Here is a 21556-nt window from a genome sequence, read left to right on the forward strand (position 1 = left end):
GGGATGTGAGGAAATTACATGGTTCAGTTGGTAGTGCTTTCATCTAAGTTACAAATTAGTTCAGGTCCCACTCCAGGATTTGAGCATAATGATCAAGGCTAACAGACAGTGTGGTCCAGAGGAAGCGCTGGTGTATTGAGGTGCTGAGGCTTGAATGAGAAATTAAATTGAATTCTCGAGTATGCTATAAGCAGAATATGAAAGATCCCAAGTTCCAAAGGAAAGCAAAAAAGTTATTTCTTCTGCCCTGGCCAATACTTATCCCTCAATCAACATCACAAAAGCAGATTATCTGGTCCTTATGCCATCACTGTTTGCGGGGGCTGGCTGTGTGCAAATTGGCTTCTGCATTTTATCACATTACAACAGGAGCTACACATCAATAATATTTCATTGACCATTGACCAGGCACTACATTAATGCAAGTCTGTCTTTTTGTAAGCTCAACAATACAAACTGGCTAGGTCTGCCAAATACAAACCCAGATATTCATACAGTGAAGGGTCAATGCTCTTTAAACCATAATTTGTCCTTTACTCCATTTGGTATATATTCACATTCTCCAATTTGATTTCTGTTAAGATCTCACTCTCAAGACACCCACAGTACTCTCTCTCTTTCATTCTTTCCAAGGTACCAAAGGTAAGGAATTGGTTGTGAAGAACAACTGATGGCGAGTTCTTCCCTTTTTGCCCTCTAGCTCTGCAATACTCAAGGAACTCTGCATTCCTCCAATTCTGGCATCTTGGGCTTCCCCAATTTATTTTAGTGACTGTTCCTTCAGTGGACTAAGACTCTGAGATATGGAGTTCCATTCCCAAATGCCTAAATCCTCTTTCTCTCATCTGCTAATATGCTCCTTAAACTTACTAGAGGTGGCTACTTTCATCGCACATTTACACTGAGGGTGTTGTCTCTTCATGCACACAATTTCATTCTCCAGCAACATGTCTAAGTAGCTGCTAAGTTAAGTCAAAAGACTGTTTTACTTGCAAGTAAAGCCAACTCTCCTGTTGGTCACCTATCAAACACTTTCATCTTCTGAAAAGAGTTCCTAGGTGGCAGTAGAGAAAGAGAAATCTAGATGATATTCCTTCTTATTTACTGAAGAACTCTACAACAGATTTCCAGTTGCCCTAGTAATGATACCAGCTAGGCTCAGCAGCAGCTGTCATCACTGATTCAAAAGGGTCATTGGCTCAAGCCTCAATTCAGCACATAAATCAAGCTGACACTGCAGTGCAGCACTTAACATATGCCAGACTGTCAGAGGTCCTGGCTTTCAGACTGGAAATTAACCTAAGGCCCATCTGTCCTCTCAAGCAGAAAAGATTCAACAGTTTGACTCAAAGATAAGTTGGAGAGTTTGCCCTGGGGTCCTGGTCAACAATTATCTCTCAAAGTTCAACTGTAATGGAGATTATTTATCTCATGGCTGTTTGTGGAATCTTGCAAAGTACAAACTAACCACTAGGCTTCCGATACTGCAACAAGTGACGACACTTCAGTCATACTTCATTGGATGTGAAATGATTTTGTACATGTATGATGCAATATAAATATAAATGATTGTCTTTCTAAATTAGCTCAGACCATTGGTTGAAACTTGAAGAGCTTTCCTGGTCAACAAGGTCTATCACACTGGGTGCAAGGTAAACAGGATACAGTGTGCCTGCTGAAGAAAGCAACAGAGAGAAATGGAATGCACCCAGCATTAGTTACAGTGGGTGCTTATGCTACTTGAGAGACCACTATAAGGCATCAACATTAATTTTAAGTTAATTTCAACTGAATTTGTTTATAAACTGCCTTGACCTAATGCACCATTGAGTCAATGCAGTTATTCTTTGAAGTGATCATTTAGAAAGGTTTGCAACCTAACGTACTTTTGTATGGCTTTAAGACTTTGTGGAATTTGCTATATGGTTGTTTGAAAAGAAAAAGCATACAATTTATTTTAATCTGGTTTAAATAAAACAATAACTGCTGAGTAATTGCTGAAACAATCCCCCAATATGTTGTGAAGCAAACCTGCTATCTCAACACTGATTAAACACAACAATTTGAAAACACCACTTTTCACACTCATCCAAGCTGTTGTAACTTCAGGTCTTGTTTGTGCACTATATCCAACTCGTTGTTATGTCTATCGGCAAGGATACAGAGATAAGAGGGGTGACAGTCTGAGACAGTGAAGACATTCAGATCAAAGCCTCCTTGTAAATGACAGTACTAACACCTTCTGCTGGAATCTCCTGTTAGATCACAGACTGATTCACATCTCTAACCAGACTGCATTGCCCATGAGAGCCAAAGTAAATTGCGGCAAGAATGAGGTCACATTCTTCTGGAACTGGGTCAACCCAGCCTTTGTTCCATTCATTTTCAGATCAGCCTCCCTTCAGGTGCTTCGGTTATGGTTTGGATGGGGCATAGCATGTGCCAAAAACCAGAAGCAGCATGTAGTCACCATTAAACCAAAACTGGGTATGAGGGAGCGACACGTTTGTAGACAAATGGGGTGGCGGTTAAGGACATTTGCAACATTGTCCTCATCCTGGTGGCTACTTTGTGTGCAGACCCCAGCAGGCAAACACCAATGTCAGCTTGTGCTGAAGCTTGTCCTCAGCAATGGGTCAGGCGACACTGACACAGAGCACCCCATTTAGTTAGGCTATGTCCCTTGGGAAAACACTTGTGATGAAATACACTGTCAACCACAAGTCTACCCATAATAACCTGCAGGAAAGAAAATGTTGTATCCTGTCAGATGATTTCTTTAACAGGAAGTCATTTGCCAGAATGTCTGAATGCCAAAACTTTTAAACAAGCACCGAGGGACAGAGTCTGGTGGCACAAACAGCCCAACCTCCTTTCCGTCAGGTAATTTCAGCACCTCTGCAATTTCACCCCACCCAAATGTTGCCTTTGAGGTGGCTGTAGTGGAGAAGAGAATACAATCCACAGCTTTCTGGGATGTGTCTTTGTGTAGCAGCATTAGATAAAGCTGCACTTGTATTTGTTGAGGTTCATCCCAAACAGTTTTGTAAAGTAACGCAGGACTCTGTGTTCCTGATGAAGGGCTTCTGCCCGAAACGCCAATTTTCCGCTCCTCGGATGCTGCCTGATTTGTTGTGCTTTTCCAGCACCATTCTAATCTTGACTCTGTGTTCCACGGTCTGTTCCTGGGGATGGAGAATGAGGTAAAGCTCAAATGCAGGTAGAAGGACCAACAACACAGTGAAACAGGCTTTTTGGTTTGCCCAAAACCCTTTGGAGTTCTAGTGGAAGAAGGTATCCAGGACTACATCAAACTGACATCCAGGACTATGTACTGAGCAATGTATTAAAGCTTGGGGCATCTACCATAAAGGAGAAGTGGAAAGAGGTCACCTTCAAAGGCCATAATACATCAAGGGATTGGAAACTGTGAAAACTCCCTCGAGGTGTGTGTTTGACATGTGATGAACATTGCAAATATTGACTATAATTGTAAACATAGTGCGTAACAGACAGTATTGGAAAAAATCTGACGCTTTAATGCATACCATATCATGGCCACTTGAAAAGATCATGTAATGTTTTAGCAAGTTTGGAAATCAATAAACTTTTGGCAAAAAATTGTGGAAGCTGCCTTAAAAGACTCCTATTTTATTCAATGCACCGTGGCTAAGTACTATTTACTCATGTTTGCTTATGTATTCAGGGGACCACAAGAGGTACAAATTGGTGAATAAACAAACCTTCTATGCCACAAGAAATACAGAAGACTGAAGATACATTGCACGGCAACATTGGGATTGATATTCATTTGAACAATTAACAATCAAATCTTGGCCAATACAGTGGCTGCATGTTTTAAATGGTAGGGTAACTGTGCCCTTGGATTTAACAGAATTCCTATGCAATGGAACCATGGAACAGTTCCCTGCCAAGATTAAAACAGAAACATAGAAAGTAGGAGTGGGAATCAGCACTGTGAGCCTCTTCTGCCATTCAATATGATCATGACTGGTCCACTATCTCAGTGCCATATAACCCTTTCTCCCCATACACCCTTGAGGCCTTTAAAATCTAAAAATTTCTCTCTCTCTCTCTGGAACACATTCAGTGACTTGATCTCTACAGCCTCTATGGTAGAGAATTCCACAGGTTCACCATTAAGTGAAGAAACTTTGCTCATCCCTTACTAAATGGTCTGTGCTACATCTCGAGACTGTCTTCCCTAGTTCTAGACTCCCCAGGTAGGAAATAACATTCACTCTGCATCTAAACTTACATTTCACAAGATCCCCTCTCATCTGTACAAACTCTTATGAATGCACGACCATTCTTCACAAGCATTTTTGCCACCCTCTGTATTAGCCACGTGAATCTTTGCTCGAGCCCTTCTATGTCAAGTCATTCTTTGATGTAGGAAACTAAAACTGTATGTAATACTCCAGATCTGGTTTCAACAAGGTCCGGTATAACTGCAGAAAAGCATTCCAACTTCTGTTCACTTTCAATGAATCTGCCTTTCTATTAACGTTGACCAAGATCCCCCTCTACATTCATACTTCCCAATACATCACTATAATACTCTTCTGTTTCTCACACTGAAGTGCATAATCGCACATTTTGCCATACTGGGATGCATCTGCCATGCATTTGCTCACTCACACAATTTATCTAACTCACTTTGAACCCTTCTTTCATCCTCCTCAATTCACAACTCCACCCAACTTTGTGTTGACAGCTACCCAAACTTGCAAATGTTACATTTTGTTCCCTCATTCAGGACATTTATACATAAATGTGAATAGGTGAGGCCAAAGCACTAATGCCTGCTGTACGCCACTAGTCACTGCCATCACTTGGAAAACAACTCATTTATTCCCACTATTTCCTCTCAATTCATGTCAATATATTACCTCCTACCCCATGTGCCTTAATTTTGTTCACGAACATCTTATGAGACCTTATCAAAATCCTTTGAATATCCAAATACTGCTTCCCCTCTGAGCCCTGATATTGGTGATAGTGGAAGCAGTAATGCAGAAACTTGAACAAACTTCCCTCCCATCCATCCAACCCAAACTTTGAGTCCACTACATGGATGATACCTTTGTCATCACAAAACGGAACAAATTAAAGGAAACATAAAACACCATCAACACATATCCTAACAGGCATAAAATTCACAAAAGAGAAGAACAACAACAAACTCCCATTTCTGGACATGACAGTTGAACATACAGTGACCAGAGAGCTTCAAACCAGCATCAACAGAGAAACAACAAACACAGAAGCTTCAGAAGCAATCATCCCAACACCCACAAATGGAGCTGCATCAAGACATTATTTCAAATGAGCTACATCACACAGCAGCACCCAAGAACTACAAACAGCAAAAGAAAAATATCTATACAATGTTTTAGTGAAGAACTGGTATCCAATAAACACAATCTGCCAATTCCTCAGAAACAAACTCAAACAAGCAGACACACGGAACCAAAAATTATAGTCACGTTACCTTACATCAAAGACATATCAGAAATGATTCCAGACCACTCAGACCCCTTGGCATCCTGGTAGCCCACAAACCTACCAACACACTTAAACAGCGACTAATGAACTTAAAGGATCCATTAGATCCTTTAAGTTTATTAAAACTAATGATACCTTGCATTTACAAGATACCTTGCAAGAACTGTAAAAAAACACTACATTGGACAAACGAGCAGGAAATTTCCCACCAGAATGCATGAACACCAACTAGCCACCAAATATCACAATCCACTATCACTAGTTTCCATACATACAGAGAAGGACAGCATATTGACTGGGAAAACATACACATCCTAGGACAGGTGAAACAAAGACACACACGAGAATTCTTAGAGGCATTGCATTCTAACCAGGATTCCATCAATAAACACATCGACTTAGATCCCATCTACCTTCCCTTGAAAACAAACCTGGAAATCACCCACCTTAAGAAACTAACACCCAATAATACAGTTGTGAGACTTACCACCAGTGCTTCACCGGAGACTCTCACTGATGATGTTACCTAGTCATGGCGCCGAAACATCTGAAAACAAACCTTCCAACTCAGTGAGCTAATGTACATACTGATCATCATCCTGAGCTACAAATCTTCTCAAAAATCGCTAATAGTGGAGTAACATTTGTCACTCTCCAGCAGGAACTGCTTCAGAGTCTATAGAACTTTGCAAAATGACCACTAGGGCATCCAATATTTCCAGGACAACTCTTTTGGTACTCTGGGATGTAGATTATCAGACCCTGTTGATATTTCAGCTTTAACCATATTCATTTCCCTATTACCAATTCTTATTAATACTGCTGTCCACACTTTAATTAGAATCTTGGTTTCCTAACATTTCTAGGTCGTGATTTTTATGAAAACAGAACCAAGTATGTGCTCAATTCTTCTGCAATTTCTTTGCTCCTTATTTTAAAGTCCTTGGCTTCTGATTGCAATGGACCTACATTTGTATTTGATAATCTTTTTTCTCTTCACCTATTTATAGAAATGTTTACAGTCAGGATGCAAGTTTGCTTGCTGAGCTGGAAGGTTCATTTTCAGACACTTCGTCATCGTACTAGGTAACATCTTCAGTGGTGAAGCACTGTGGTATGGCCTGCTTTTTATTTATGTGTTTAGGTTTCTTTCGGTTGATGTCATTTCCTGTTCTTTTTCTCAGGGGCGGCAAATGGGATCCAAGTCAATGTGTTTGTTGATAGAGTTCTGGTTAGAGTGCCATGCTACTGGGAATTCTTGCGTGTCTCTCTGTTTGGCTTTTCTTAGGATGGATGTGTTGTCCCAGTCGAATTGGTGTCTTTCCTCATCCAAATGTAAGGATACTAATGAGAGTGGGTCATGTCTTTTTGTGGCTAGTTGACGTTCATGTATCCTGGTGGCTAGTTTTCTGCCTGTTTGTCCAATGTAGCGTTTGTTACAGTTCTTGCAAGATATTTTGTAAATGACATTAGGTTTTTTGTTTGTATAGTGTCTTTCAAGTTCATTAGCTTCTCTTTTAGTGTGCTGGTAGGTTGGTGGGCTACCATCATGCTGAGTAGTCTGGCAATCATTTCCGAGATGCCTTTGATGCAGGGGAAAATGGCTAGGGTTTCTGGACGTGTTTTGTCTGCTTGTTGGGGTTTGTTGCTGAGAACTCGACAGACAGTGTTCATTGGGTACCCATTCTTTTTGAATACGCTGTATAGGTGATTTTCCTCTGCTCTCCATAGTTCCTTTGTGCTGCAGTGTGTGGTGGTTGTTGAAATAATGTTCTAATGCAGCTCAGTTTGTGGGTGTTGAGATGATTTCTTCTGTCATTCAGTATTTGGTCTGTATGTGCTGAGAAAAATAACAAGAAATGACATCACCACAGGGAATGACATCACCAACCCAAGGAAACCTAAACACATAAATATAAAGCGGGCCATACCACCAGTGCTTCACCAGAGGCTCACTGAAGATGTTACCTAGTATGGTGATGAAACATCTGAAAACGAATCTTCCAGCTCAGCGAGCAAACTTACACCCCGGACGTCAACCTGAGCTACAAATCTTCTCAAAACTCACTCATGTTTACAGTCAGTTTCTATATTTCCTGCAATTTTACTTTTATACTATTTTCCCCTTTTGATCAATTTTTGTCCTGTTTTGCTGAAACAGACATTAACTCCCTTTTTAATACAGAGCAATTAATGTTAAATCTAGAATGATCAACAAACATATCCCAAACCACACATAATTATGTTGTATTCTCTGAAAACACTCAGCACGAGTGGAATATTCCAGCACCACAGGAAAAGCATAAACAGTAACAATTCACTCATAGCAGATGAATTGAATAGTTATTTTACATCAGTTTCCATGATACAAGTAACATTGCAAGAAAAGCTGCAAATCAGAAAATCGATGGGAAGGAGGAACTCAAAACAATCACCAAGAAAGTGGTACTAAGCAAACCATTGTAGCAGTGGTGCTGGCCATTCAAGTGTCCCAATGGACCTAATTTAGGACTTTAAAGAAGTGGCTCATGAGATAGTTGGCACATTGGCTTTAATTTGGGGAATGTTCTATTAGATCGTAAATTAGTAAATCTAACTCATTTATTCACAAATTATTGGAGACAAAAAGTGACCACAGGACAGTTAGCTTAATATCTGTCATAGGGAAAATCCTGGAGGCTATTATTAAAAATGCTACAGCAGGGCACTTGGATAGGTTCAAGCTAATCTGGAAGAGTCAACACAATTTTGTGAATGGGAAATCAAGTGTAACCAATTTGTTGGAGCGCTTTGAAGAAACAGCAATGCTGTGAATAAAGAGGAACCAATATAAGCCCTGCAGCTAGATTTCCAGAATACGCTGTAAAACATTGGCACAGAAAGATGATTAGTTCGCTAAAAAGTCAGCTTCCTGGTTGTCAAGATGTAGTGAGTGGTCTGCTACAGGGATCAGTGCTGGGACCTCAACTTCAGATAACTAACGTGGATGGAGGGAATATGACTGATATATTTGCTAATGACACAATGATAATAATAAAAGTATGTTGTAAGGGGGGACATTAAGAGTCTCCAAAAGATCCAGATAGGTTTAGTAAGTTGGCCAATCTCTCATAAATGGAGAGTAATGGGTAATGATGTGAAATTGTCCATTTTGGGAAGCGGAATAAAAAAGAAACATATTATCTAAATGGTGAGAGATTGCAAAGTCCTGGGATGCAGCGGGATCTGGGTATCTTAGGACATTCATTTCAAAATGTTAGCATGGACACGAAACAATAATTAAGAACGCTAATAGAAAGTAATTCTTTATTGCAATGGAAATTGAATAAAAAGTAGCAAGGTTGTACTTCCATTATATAGTACATTACTGAGAGTACATCTGGAGTACTGTGTGCAGTATCGGTTACCTTGTGTAAGGAATGATGCACTCGAAAAAGTTCAGACAAGGCTTACCAGAGTAATATCAGGAATGAGCTGGTTGTCTTATGAGGAAAGGTGGGCAAACTATAAGCTGAAGTATTAGAAAAGTAAAAGTCTCAATTGAAACAAACAAGATCCAGGTCTTCATAAGGTGAATGCAGAAAGAGTTCCATCCTTTGGGAGAATCTAGAACCAGGAGTTACTGTTTAAAATACAGGCAGATGAGGAGATCTGATTTTCTCACCTTGAGGGCTGAGAGTTTTTACAAATCTTTTCTTCAAAAGGTGGTCAAGTCTTTGAATAGTTTTAAAACTGAGGTAGACAGAGTCTTGATGGGAAAGAGCTGAAAGGTTACTGGGAGCTAAGTGGGAATATGGAGTAATTGGGTCAGCCTTGATTATAATTGAATAGTGCAGCAGGATTGAGGATCACGGAGCCTACATCTGCTCCTAATTCACATATGTTCATATTCTAAAATATGACTCTCAGTGCTGGGCTGGGGGTGGAAGCGTGTTTGCTGTCTCACTCACAGAGACCAAGCTGCAGTATGACATTTTTAGCTACATGCAGTTATCTCGCCATCTAGTGGATACAACAGCTTCTACATTAGATGAACATTGCTTGTTGACTAGAAAGACACTTAGCTTGCATCCCAGAGGCTTTTGCTCAAATACATGGAACCACCAATTATAATATTGAGAGGATTGAAATAATATTGTGAGATACTGTATTAACATCATAACTATTACATTATCTGAAAATCCTGAAAATACTCTGCAGGTGAAGCTACATCTGTGGAGAGAGGAAAGGAGAGAGTTTAGTTGATGGCCTTTCATTAGTACAGACTGTGACAAGTCATCAAACTGAAACATTAACTGTTTCTTTCTCCATAGGTGCGTATACCTCCCCAGGTATACATACCTACTACGCATTCCCAGCATTTCTTGTTTGCATTCCAACTTTTCCACATCTGCAGTGTTTTGCTTCAACATTAATTTGTTCCATTGTACAGCTGTAGCAGCTGCAGCAATGTTAAGCACACAGCACCTCCACACATAACCACTGACAGTGATTTATGCTTTGCGATGCAGCTAAGGGTAGAGACAGAATAAATTCAAACTGCACAGAGTGAGGGAGATAACATACTTCAGGGAACACAGACATGCTGATGAAATGCTCGGATTAAATTTAAGGCTGAGAAGAGCAATGGGATGTATTTTGGGCACGAAGATGAACTTAGGCAATATGAAATAAACAGTTCAATTGTAAAGGCAGATGCAGGAACAGAGAGATTGGTGTTTCAAGGATGCAAATCGTAAGTGGAAGACCAAGCTGAGAAGGCTGTTGAAACAAAAACACAGACTCCTGGGATGTGTAAACAGACAGTAGAAAATGAAAGGTAGGCATGTTTATGTTTTACAAATCGTTGGTAAGGCCCGAGTTGGTTGGCTGTGTCTGATTCTGGGTGCTGCACTTCAGGAAGGATGTGAAACTTCAAAGAGGGAATGTGGTGCAGATTCATAAGAATGGATGAAGGGCTTCAGTTATCTGAAGAGACCACAGGAGCTGGATTGCCTGCCATGAAGCAGAGAAGGTTAAGTGGACAGCTATTAGAGATGTTCAAAATGATTTAGAATTTTGAAACTAATTTGGGAATTTCTTCCAGCAGCAAATGACTTGGTGACCTGGCAAAAACATGGCGGTGGTGTGGAGGGGGGAAGCATGCAGGCAGGATTTGTGAACATGGTAAATTACAATCTGGAGGCCACTGCCTGAAAGAGTGCAAAAATTGTTCCAATGGAGAGCTTCAAAGTGGAATTCAATTCACATCCGAGACAGACATTTTACAGAGCTGGAGGCAAAAGGCAAAAAGCAGTGGGAACAATTATGTCACTCTTTTGCCACAGCAGAGTAACAATGGGCCAAATGGCTTTTGCTGTTCGAATCTATGGAGTTGATCCTATCCTCTTCTGTACCTACACATTTAATCTTGTCTCTACTATACCAATGTGGGTAGTGCAGGAGTCCCAGAGGTCTTGCCCACTACCAGTTTTACATTCAACATACTGGAGAGAGTGACGGTTCCTTGGAAAAGTGCAGCAAGAGCCAGGCCCAACGTACTATGGTTGGCCCAGCGGTACAGGAAAGTAGGAAGAAACGTAGAAAAACAACAGTGACAAGGAATTCTTTAATTAGGGGAACAGACAGGGAGTCCTGCAATCATTAGTGAGACTCCAGGATCGTGTGTTGCTTCCCCGCTGCTGAGATCAAGGATGTTGCAAAACAACTGCAGGACATTTTCCAGTGGATGGGTGGATGAACAGCCAGGGGTTGTTGATACAAATGACATAGGTAGGAAGGCAGAATTGGTCCTATGATCAGAAAACAGGAAAGTGGGTAGAACATCAGCAATGGGGGCCTCAGCAGTAGTAATCCCACTGTCACATGCAAGTGAGGAAAGAAATAGGAAGAAAAGACAAATGAATGCGTGCTGGAAAGATGATGGAGGAGGGAAGGTTTTAGGTTCATGGGACACTGCACTGGCTCTGGAGTAGATGGCTCCTGTATAAGTTAGACTGTTTGCGTCAGAACACAGGTGGGAGGACTACCTTGTAGGTGTTTTAGTCTTGTTGAGGACAAGCACGTTAAACTAACTGTGTGACAGCCTGGCAAGCATATCAGAGAGTAATGCCAGGGGGCAAGAAATGCTGGAAGAGGCAGAAAGCACCAAATCAGAGAATAACAAACTCATAGTTGGAGTCACAGTAAGGGATAAAGTAATGGAGTCTAAATCAGGGTCACACTGTATGAGGATGTCAACATAAAATGTATAGTTAATAAGGTTTGGAAGATTCAGGTGCAGATTGCCATGAGGAGTCATAACACTGTGGCAATAAAAAGACCTGGCTCAAGTAAGGGTGGAACTGGACATTAAATAATCCTAGTTACAAGATGTTCAAAAAAAGGGAGGAAGAAAAAAAGACAGGGAAGGAACAAATGGATATGGGGTACATGTATTGATTGAGGATAGCCATGCAGTACAGGAGAAAAAGGGTGTCTCAGAAGATTCAAGAACAGAATAGAATTGCCTTGAACCAAGGAACTACAAAGGTATAGTTAGATTGCTTGGTCTAATCTACAGACCACCGGCTAGTAGGAAGGGTATAGGGGAACAAATCTTCAAGACAAGTACGGAGAGGTGCAAACATCATTGAGCAGTTATAATGGGGACTTTAATTACCAGGATATAGTCTGGATAGGGATAGCATTAAGGGTGGAGAGGGGCAAGCCAGCTTATTAGATTATGTTCAGAAATATTTATTCTTGAAGTCAATGTCCAGTCCAACAAAACGAAGATGCACTGCTATGCCTGGCTCTTGGGACTGAAGTGGGGCATGATGTACCTATGAGAAAGGAAGTCTGGGGACAGATGAAGTTCAATGCGGAGAAGCGTGAGGCGATAGCATCTGGAATGAAGGACATGGAGGTACGGAATAAACTGTACTATTCTAAAGGGTCTGCAGCAACACAGAAACCAGTCTGTGTAAGGGTAAAAGTAATTAAAGATGGTAGGACAGATAGAGACAGCTATTAAAACAGCATGCAATATTCTAGACTTGATTCACAGGGGCACGGAATATAAGTGCAATGGGGTTACGCTGAATTTATCTGAGATTAGTTAGACCTCAGATGGAGTATCTTGTACAGTTTAGGTGCCACACTTTAGGAAGGATGTGAACGCATTGGAGTGGCTTATAGAACAGGGTTACAAGTTTCCAGGGACGAGAAACGTCAGGTATGAAGATGGATTGGAGAAGGGAACATTTTCCTTAGAGAGGAGAACATGAAGAGGAGGTTTGATAGAAATTCTTAAAATTATGAGGAGCCTGGGACATAGTAGAGAACATAGACTGTCCCCACTTAATACAGGACCAAGAAGCAGGAAGCACACGTTTGAAGTGTGCAAAAGTAGTAAATAAGAGGTGAGGGAAAAAAATCTTCTTAATAACATACCAATGCTGTTTCTGACCTATTGATTTCCGGAGTTATGACGGTTTTCACAAGTCCAATATGTAGAAGTAGTTAGAGGATGGAATGCACTATCTTGAAGTGTGGTAGAGTCAGGTTCAATTAAGGCATTCAAGAGTTTACTGTTTTTATTTATTGCAAGATTACAGGGAAAAGGAGACCAGCATGAACACACATCCTCAGAGAGCTGGAGCAGACACTTTTTAATTCACTTATCGGACATGGGCTTTGCATTCCAGACAGCATTTATTGCCTATTCTTAGGTACCCTTGCGCAGGTGGTGGTGAGCTACCTTCTGGAACAGCTGCAGTCCACACGCTGCCATTAGAAAGGAAGTTTCAGGACTTTTACTCAGCAAGATCTTCATCATTGGCAGTCCCTCATTTTTCAGACTGATGCAGCTACTGCAGACTCTGCCACACTTGGGGCAAGTGATCATGGGAAGGGGCTGGTTGGGGGCGTGGTGTGGCAGTGCACTCCTTTTGCCTGGCTTCCGCTTTCTCCTGTTGGCAAGTCTCAACATCCTCAGCGTCTTCCTGGATGCTGCTCCTCCACTCTGGATGGTCTTGGGCCAGTGATTCCCAGGTGTCTGTGGGAATGCCACACTTCACCAGTGAGGCCCTTGAGGGTATCCCTGAATCAATTCCTCTGACCACCTGGGGCTCGCCTGCTGTTTCAAAGCTGGGATTAGAGCACCTGTTTGGGGAGTCTCATGTCAGTCATGTGCACCACATGCCCAGTCCATCACAGCCCATCCAGGGTGGTCAGTTCCTCATTGCTGGGGATGTTGGCCTGATCGAAAATGTTGGTGTTGGTACGTCTGTCTTCCCAGTAGATTGTACAGCTGTTCTTTCCCAGTAAAGGAACAGCTATATATTCCTGGGTCAGGATAGTAAGTGGAGGGGAACTTGCAGATGGTGGTGTTCCCATGTATCTGTTTCCTTTGTCCTTCTGGATACATGTGGACATGGGTTTTAAAAGGGGCTGTCTAAAGATCTATGAAGAATCTTTGTAGTGCACCTTCTAGACAGTACACACTGCTCCTACTAAGCATCAGTGGAGTTGATAACAAAAAAGGCTGATTGGATCCCTTCTGTATCATGATAATTTTTACCCGATGGACAGTCTCCCTTTGTCACTCTAATCACTCCATTATGACCAGTAGCATTTTGCTGTATGTTTTGCGGCATCTACAAAAACAGAGAGGGGTACTTAGCCTTGTTTTTATTTTGCAAGACAAAAGGAAAGATTTAGAGGCACAGGAATTGACAGGTCATTGTCATTTGGAACTGTTTTAATAGCAAAGTAGCACTGGCTCAACATTTTGATCAAAGGAGTGGACAGCGTGTTGTATGATCTTCCTGATCTCATACTTGCAGCGGCTTCACGTAACATGATGACCATTTAGTCAGTGATTCTCAAGCACCTCCAGCAACTGCTAAAGAAGTCACTAACAATTTGTGGAGGCGTGATGTATAGGTCTACGTGGTTCACTGTGGAGTTAAATTGGCAGTCAGGGCAAGGAAACCACGCAATGAGCTCAGTGTGATCTAAATATAACTGTTGAACATGTTTAACAGCAATGATACCATCTTGTACAACTGCTGCTGTTTGACAAGGAAGAGAATGAAAAACATTGCCCTTGTTAATACATAAGTAACTTTAATAATGCAGTCTCTTACTTGTAGAGAAACACTAACATGAATACTGCTCTGATATGTGCGTGTTTGTAAAAGTAAGACAGGTAGTTCTCCTATAACACCGTAGTTGCGTTCCAGTGAAATCTCGCTTAATAGAAATAATGGGAGCATTTGGGAAAACTGGAGTTGTGGCAGACCAGTAAAAAATATCACTCACTTCACTCAAAAATCACCCAAACGTCTAACACAAAGTATAGCACAGCCTAAATGAATGAAGACATAAATCATATTTATCAACAAAATAAAAATACATTTTACAGAGTACATTTTAAAAATGTTGTTAATGCAGGGATAGAGAGTCATCACGGTGTGTGAGGTAAACTCCCTCATTCCTGTTAAGCGAACTATATCACATATTTTCTCCTTAGTCTCAAAACGCTTTATAACATCTAGCTTCTCTTTCAGTGTTATAGCCTTGCTTTTGCGTTCACCTCTTGCAATTTTATCACCAAGGTGCTTCTTGCTAACATTCTCGTCACCTTGCCCCTCCATCATTTTCAAAACAAAAAAGGAAAATCAAGGAATAGTGCACCTTTCATAGGAAGCTGCTCAATGTATCTCTCTCAGATACATTGCTCTCTGTACAGTACCTCTCACAGAAAGCTGCTCGATCGGCAGCTGACATCGGCGCATGTGCAGAACGAAGCGCACGAAACGATCCCCACTGGAATCATGCTATTGTGAACAGAGGTAAGCATCCTCAAAAACACCGTTTCTTAATTCATCAGTAATTATAAGCAAATTGCACTGTCGGGACGTGCATTATCCAAGAACTACCTGTATTACTTTTTCTTTTAATGCACAACAGGTAACCATAATAATACTAGCCCCTTGTTTACATATAATACCAGCCCTGCACATCTGAACAACAGTAATGATATTTCCTCCTTACCTATCAGTAATGAACAAATAATAAGCCCAACTTACAACATACAAATCAAGTTACAGACATTCCTTAAAAACATGGGTTTTGAAGCATTTCAATCACTAGGGGGTGGTGCTAGCTAATGAAAATCAGACTCCTACATATCCTGACCTTTTCTGTCTGTTGACAAAAGAACTGAATAATCCAATAGAGCTGATCCTGAAGAAACAGGCTCCAGGTCTTATGACTGGCACCATTCCAACAACACCAGTTTAACCACAGCCAAGTTGAAGTGTGTTTACTGCCAGTGACTCTGCAAGAACTGAACGTTTCATGACCTTTAAATTATCTCGACAAAATAAACAAAGAACATGTGCAGAAATGTAAACCTTCTACAGGACAGAAGAATGGGGTATCAGACAGCCGCACAGCTCCAGTTATCAGGCTCCTGCTTAACACATTCAAGGACAACTCAATGGTTATCTGCAAATCACTGCCATTTTCCACCACATTAACTAAACAAATGCCTAGAGATGACTGGTTGAACTTACACACTGACGGATGGACTTTGTAGACTATAGATACAAGAATAGTTTCATCTGTCGCCTTCACAAAAATTGCAGTTTTTCACGAGATCACAGATACTCAACATATACTCAATGAAAGGTTAAACAGTTAAAGCCCATTCAGCCAATGAAATCTTCTCTCTGCAAACACCAGCTCAAAGAATGACCTTCTCATCCACTGAGAAGGATGAAACAGGGTCGTGAGCCTGTGGACTTCTTCACTGCAGCTGGCTGTAGAGGCTGGATCATAAAGTATTTTCAAGGCAGATATATAAACTTTCCAACCATTAAGGGAATCAAGGCTTATGGGATAAGACATGCAAGTGGAGTTGAGCTTAACCAGATAAGCCATGATCTCAGTGAATGGCAAAGCACATTCAATGGGCCAAATGTTGCATATCTGTTCCTATGACTAATGGTCAATCCCCGATCCCTTTTCCCATCAATGCCTGACAATTCCAGTAAAACAGTCTGGTTCAATGCCTTCATTATTGATATATTACATAATACGATCAAACAAAAACTGAAGAGTTTAGAACTGTTGGTACTGGGAGCCCACTGGGCCGCGCTGCTGCAGGGAGCCCACTGGGCCGCGCTGCTGCAGGGAGCCCACTGGGCCGCGCTGCTGCAGGGAGCCCACTGGGCCGCGCTGCTGCAGGGAGCCCACTGGGCCGCGCTGCTGCAGGGAGCCCACTGGGCCGCGCTGCTGCAGGGAGCCCACTGGGCCGCGCTGCTGCAGGGAGCCCACTGGGCCGCGCTGCTGCAGGGAGCCCACTGGGCCGCGCTGCTGCAGGGAGCCCACTGGGCCGCGCTGCTGCAGGGAGCCCACTGGGCCGCGCTGCTGCAGGGAGCCCACTGGGCCGCGCTGCTGCAGGGAGCCCACTGGGCCGCGCTGCTGCAGGGAGCCCACTGGGCCGCGCTGCTGCAGGGAGCCCACTGGGCCGCGCTGCTGCAGGGAGCCCACTGGGCCGCGCTGCTGCAGGGAGCCCACTGGGCCGCGCTGCTGCAGGGAGCCCACTGGGCCGCGCTGCTGCAGGGAGCCCACTGGGCCGCGCTGCTGCAGGGAGCCCACTGGTCCATCTTGCTGCATGGAGCTCACTGGTCACTGCTGCTGCAGGGAGCTCACTGGGCCGTGTTGCTGCAGGGAGCCCACTGGTCCGTCTTGCTGCAGGGAGCTCACTGGGCCGTGTTGCTGCAGGGAGCCCACCGGGCCGCGCTGCTGCAGGGAGCCCACCGGGCCGCGCTGCTGCAGGGAGCCCACCGGGCCGCGCTGCTGCAGGGAGCCCACCGGGCCGCGCTGCTGCAGGGAGCCCACCGGGCCGCGCTGCTGCAGGGAGCCCACCGGGCCGCGCTGCTGCAGGGAGCCCACCGGGCCGCGCTGCTGCAGGGAGCCCACCGGGCCGCGCTGCTGCAGGGAGCCCACCGGGCCGCGCTGCTGCAGGGAGCCCACCGGGCCGCGCTGCTGCAGGGAGCCCACCGGGCCGCGCTGCTGCAGGGAGCCCACCGGGCCGCGCTGCTGCAGGGAGCCCACCGGGCCGCGCTGCTGCAGGGAGCCCACCGGGCCGCGCTGCTGCAGGGAGCCCACCGGGCCGCGCTGCTGCAGGGAGCCCACCGGGCCGCGCTGCTGCAGGGAGCCCACCGGGCCGCGCTGCTGCAGGGAGCCCACCGGGCCGCGCTGCTGCAGGGAGCCCACCGGGCCGCGCTGCTGCAGGGAGCCCACCGGGCCGCGCTGCTGCAGGGAGCCCACCGGGCCGCGCTGCTGCAGGGAGCCCACCGGGCCGCGCTGCTGCAGGGAGCCCACTGGGCCGCGCTGCTGCAGGGAGCCCACTGGGCCGCGCTGCTGCAGGGAGCCCACTGCTCACTGCTGCTGCAAGCAGCTCACTGTTTCATGCTGATGCAGGGAGCCCAATGGTCAGTGCTGCTGTAGGGAGCTCACTGGTCCGTGCTGCTACAGGGAGCCCACTGCTCAGTGCTGACACGGGAAGCCCACTGGTCAGTGCTAACACGGGGAGCCCACTGGTCAGTGCTAACACGGGGAGCCCACTGGTCAGTACTGGTGCAGGAAGCCCACTGGTCAGTGCTAACACGGGGAGCCCACTGGTCAGTACTGGTGCAGGAAGCCCACTGGTCAGTGCTGGCGCAGGGAGCCCACTGGTCAGTACTGACATGAGAAGCCCACTGGTCAGGGCTGACACGGGGAGCCCACTGGTCAGTGCTGACACGGGGACCTCACTGGTCAGTGCTGACACGGGGACCTCACTGGTCAGTGCTGCTGCAGGGGGCCCACTGCTCCATGTTGGTACAGAAATAGCAGCTGCAAACATCAGTCCTATTCTCAACATTAGACACTGAAATAAAGTAAAATTGTTAAAAGGGATAATGATTTATAAAACAGTAAAAATTAATTTGGAAAATGCTTGTAGTAAGGCGACTCTGCAAACATGTTAAGCCTTGTTTTTTTTTGGCAGCATTTCCACATTTCTGCTGAGGGAAGGAGCCCCATGGTATTGGGCTTCCAACTGTCACTCTCAGAAAGCAAAGAGCTGAATATCAATCAAGACACAAAATATGTTTCCTTAGGGAGACAGATGTCCCTGGGCAACTCAGGTTCTCTGTAGTCCTCACTGATGACATGCTAAAAGTTGTAGTTGCGAGTAAGTAATTCTTTGTGGCAAACCTCAGGATCCTTACCAGGAACTTGCTGTTACAAGGAATAATGAAAACACAGCAGATAGCCCCGGGTACAAAAGGCACCAATGGAAAAACAATAACAAAAAAGGTGTCTCAATCTATTTCAGAGGCAGCAAATGGCAAGATCCAAATTGGAAGCTGGCTTGTCTCTGCCTGCCGAAACTCAGACAACCACGGCAAAAAAAAAATGAGCAGCTGAACAAAAAGAGACTACACAAAGCAACAGCATAGAAACTCGTGTCCATGGACGGTGAATGACTGTACTGGTGAGAAAGCTGTGTGATTGGCAAAGATTTCAGTGGCACCCCAAAGATCATTGGCCATTTACAGTCTCTGTACACCGCCCAACTCGGGGGCAGCAGTGCTGAGGAGTGTAGACTTTTACTGATTCATGAAACATCTCAACAATCCTTCAATTATATCAACTCCGAGTTCAACAGCGAGGTCTAATTTCAGAATGGAACTGCCACAGCAGGACCGCTGCCTCTACAGATACACACTGTCAGGAAATTTCAAAGCAGCTCTTTTATAAGCTGTACTGTAGGAGTTTCCAGAACATTCAGTAAATTCCTATTTGGGATTACAAAAGGAGCTGTGTCACTCAGGTTCACTTGAAACAATGGCTAAGTTTATTTGCTAAAGCATCTCCAGTACTGACTGCAGCATTAGTGGCAGATCCTGTCTTTGATGGTACAACTCACTGAGAAGCAAAGGAGCTTTTTGCTGCTCTCTCGTGTTCCTCGCAGTTTCTTCTTCTGTTGACCTCCCATGTCAATGTATCTCCATGTCATCTCTAATTCTCCCCATTACACTCCCAATTGCACTATGCACCATCCTTTTCCTCATTCCATTTCTTTGTGCTTTGCCATTCATTTCTCCTGTTCCTCGCTGGCAGTTCTAACTTCCCAGTGATTCCCAAACTCTTCGAAGCACTTTGCTATAGCTACAGTCTCTCTCTTTTCATACCTACCTTAATAATAAAAATTTTAAAGAAACAGAGTGCACGCAAAATAAAAGAACCTAATTCTGCAGCTCACTCCAAGAAGTTAATCAATATATTTAACTCCTGCTATACCTACAAGTACAAAACTCCAGACACAAAAGCGTAGTACGGCAAATGCTCGAAATTTGAAATACAAACAAAAATGTTGGAAACACTCAGAAGGTCAGGCACTATTTGTGCACAGAGAAGTGGAGTTCATATTTCACGCCTATGACCTTTCATCAAAACTACTGATTTTTCAGGTAGATGGAGCTTTACTCTGTATCAAACATTGTGCTCCACGTACTCGTGTCCACATTTGTGTGGATTCGTTCACTACATGGAACACACTTTTTGTGACACTTTTGTCTGTTAAAATTCATGAAATGGAAAACCATGGGATCTGCCATAGAATGTTCCCTTTATTTTCAGTAAGTACTTACAAACTGAGCCTGATCATAGTCTCACCTGTCCATGTGAGCAAATACACATGCTTGGAGCCATGTCAATGAAAGTCGAATTCCCCAGTGTCCCATCACCATGAGGGAAGCTGAGGTTAACCTGAGTGATAACAAACATAGAAGTTTTTCTGATTCCATATTCCAAAGTGCTTCGTTAGTGCTGATCACGTACCTCACTATCACTCCCGATTTCTCTAAGTAGTCAGACTGGTTCTCCAAAATCCAACACTGGATGAACAGAAATGTCCTCTAATCAAATATTGGAAAGCTCAAAGGCCTTTGGGTGCAGCTTCAGACTCTGTTCTTTAACCACCGACTCCATCCCTTTCTCTGGGAATTGTTTAAGGTAGAATCAGTCTGTATATAACCTTAGTGTTGTGTCTGACACTGAGATGAGCTTCTGACCAAATCCAGGAAACCTCTTGGGGCTACACACTAACTTCAGAATCCTTATCCTTGTTTACAAGTTCCTCCAGGGCCTCGCCTCTCCCGGTCACTCTTATCTTCAATAGACACAAAATATTTGCCCTCTTCCCATTCAAGCCTCTTGCATATCCCCAATTTTAAACAGTCCAGCGCAACAGTCATGCCTTCAACTGCATCCATCTCCATTTCTGGTGACCAACTCAACATAGACACCCAGTACAAACCCATTGACTCCCACAGCTACCTGGACTACACCTCCTCCCACATTGTCTCCTGTAAAAATGCTATCCCTTATTCAGAATTCTTCCCCTTCTACCACATCTGTTCCCAGGAGGACCAATTCCACCACAGAATATACTAGATGGCTTCCTTCTTCAAAAACCGCAATTTCTCCTCCTATATGGTTGATGATGTCCACCAGCGCATCTCACCAACTTCCCGCACCTCCATCCTCGAACCCTACCCCTCCAACTGCAGCAAGGAAAGAACCTTCCCTGGTCCTAACCTTTCACCCCAGCAACCTCCTGATACATCACATTATCCTCTGCCATTTCTGCCACCTACAAACAGACCCCACCACCAGGGATATATTTCTCTCCCCACCCCTACCTGCATCCTGTAAAGACTATTCCTTTCGTGACTCCCTTGTTAGGTCCATGCAGCCCATCCTCCCCTCCCAGCACCTTCCCTTGTCACAAGCACTGCAAAACCTGAACCCACACCTCCCCTCCTTATCTCAGTCCAAGACACCAAAAAAGCCTTCCACATCCATCAGAGATTCACCTGCACCTCCATACATGTCATCTACTTTATCCGTTGCTTCCGATGTACTCTCCTCTACATTAACACCTACTTGCGGAATGCTTCAGAGAAAGTCTGTGGAACAC

At 44.0% G+C, this 21556-nt stretch overlaps 1 protein-coding gene across 8 annotated transcripts in view; it reads right to left on the reverse strand.

The window, feature by feature from the left end:
- yeats2 (YEATS domain containing 2) overlaps window positions 1–21556 on the reverse strand; it is a 130518-nt gene that overhangs the window by 30884 nt on the left and 78078 nt on the right. The window lies entirely within an intron of this gene.

The sequence above is a fragment of the Hemiscyllium ocellatum genome, chromosome 13, assembly GCF_020745735.1.
Source record: "Hemiscyllium ocellatum isolate sHemOce1 chromosome 13, sHemOce1.pat.X.cur, whole genome shotgun sequence".
In the NCBI taxonomy this organism is placed as follows: domain Eukaryota; kingdom Metazoa; phylum Chordata; class Chondrichthyes; order Orectolobiformes; family Hemiscylliidae; genus Hemiscyllium; species Hemiscyllium ocellatum.